Here is a 1,605-nt window from a genome sequence, read left to right on the forward strand (position 1 = left end):
CATAGCTTTGACTAGACAAACCTTTGTCAGCAAAGGAATGTCTCTGCTCTTTAGTATGCTGTCTAGGTTTGTCATAGCTTTTCTTCTAAGGAGCAAGCGTTTTTTAATTTCATGGCTGTAGTCACCATCTGCAGTATTTTTAGAGCCCAAGAAAATAAAGTCTCTCGCTGTTTCTCCTGTTTCCCCATGGGATCAGATGCCATGATCTTTGCTTTTTGAATGTTGAGTTTCAAGCCAACTTTTTACTCTCCTCTTTCACTTTCATCAAGAGGATCTTTAGTTCCTCTTCACTTTCTGCCATTAGGGTGGTGTCAACTGCACATCTGAGGTTATTGATATTTCTCCTGGCAATCTTGATTCCAGCTTGTGCTTCTTCCAGTCTGGCATTTCTTGTGATGTACTCTGCATTTAAGTTAAATAAGCAGGGTGACAATATACAGCCTCGACGTACTCCTTTCCCAAACTGGAACCAGTCTATTGTGCCATGTTCGGTTCTAACTGTTGCTTCTTGACCTGCATACAGATTTCTCAGGAGGCAGGTAATCTCTAAGAATTTTCCAGTTTGTTGTCATCTACACAGTCAAAAGGCTTTAGCATAGTCAGTGAAGCAGAAGTAGATGTTTTTCTGGAACTTTCTTTCTTTTTCCATGATCCAACAGATGTTGGCAATTTGATCTCTGGTTCCTCTGCCTTTTCTAAATCCAGTTTGAACATCTGGAAGTTCTTGGTTCATGTACTGTTGTGGTCTAGGTTGGGAAATTTTGAGCATTACTTTGCTAGCATGTGAGATGAGTGCAATTGTGCAGCAGTTTAAACATTCTTTGACATTGCCTTTCTTTGGGACTGGAATGAAAACTGACCTTTTTCAGTCCTGTGGCCACTGCTGAGTTTTCCAAATTTGCTGCCATATTGAGTGCAGCACTTTCACAGTATCATCTTTTAGGATTTGAAATAGTTCAGCTAGAATTCCATCACCTCCACTAGTTTTGTTCATAGTGATGCTTCCTAAGACCAACCTCACTTCACAGTCCAGGATGGTGAGTGATCACACCACCGTGGTTATCTGGGTCGTTAAGATTTTTTTTGTACAGTTCTGTTTACTCTTGCCAGCTCTTCTTAGTATTGTCTACTTCTGTTAGGTCCATACCATTTCTGTCCTTCATTGTGCCCATCTTTGCATGAAATGTTCCCTTGGTATCTCTAGTTTTCTTGAAGAGATCTCTAGTCTTTCCCATTCTATTGTTTTCCTCTATTTCTTTGCATTGATCACTGAGGCAGGCTTTCTTATCTCTCCCTGCTATTCTTTGGAACTCTGCATTCAAATGGGCATATCTTTCCTTTTCTCCTTTGCTTTTCCCTTCTGTTCTTTTCTCAGCTATTTGTAAAGCCTCCTAAGACAACCATTTTGCATTTTCCAAATTTTTTCTTCTTGGGAATGGATTTGATCACCACCTCCTATACAATGTCACAAACCTCTGTCTATCACAGTAATCCAAGTCTATGCCCCAACCACTAATGCCGAAGAAGCTGAAGCTGAATGGCTCTGCAAAGACCTACAAGACATTGTAGAACTAACACCCTAAAAAGATGTCCTTTTCATCATAG

Source organism: Ovis canadensis, chromosome 15, assembly GCF_042477335.2.
Source record: "Ovis canadensis isolate MfBH-ARS-UI-01 breed Bighorn chromosome 15, ARS-UI_OviCan_v2, whole genome shotgun sequence".
In the NCBI taxonomy this organism is placed as follows: domain Eukaryota; kingdom Metazoa; phylum Chordata; class Mammalia; order Artiodactyla; family Bovidae; genus Ovis; species Ovis canadensis.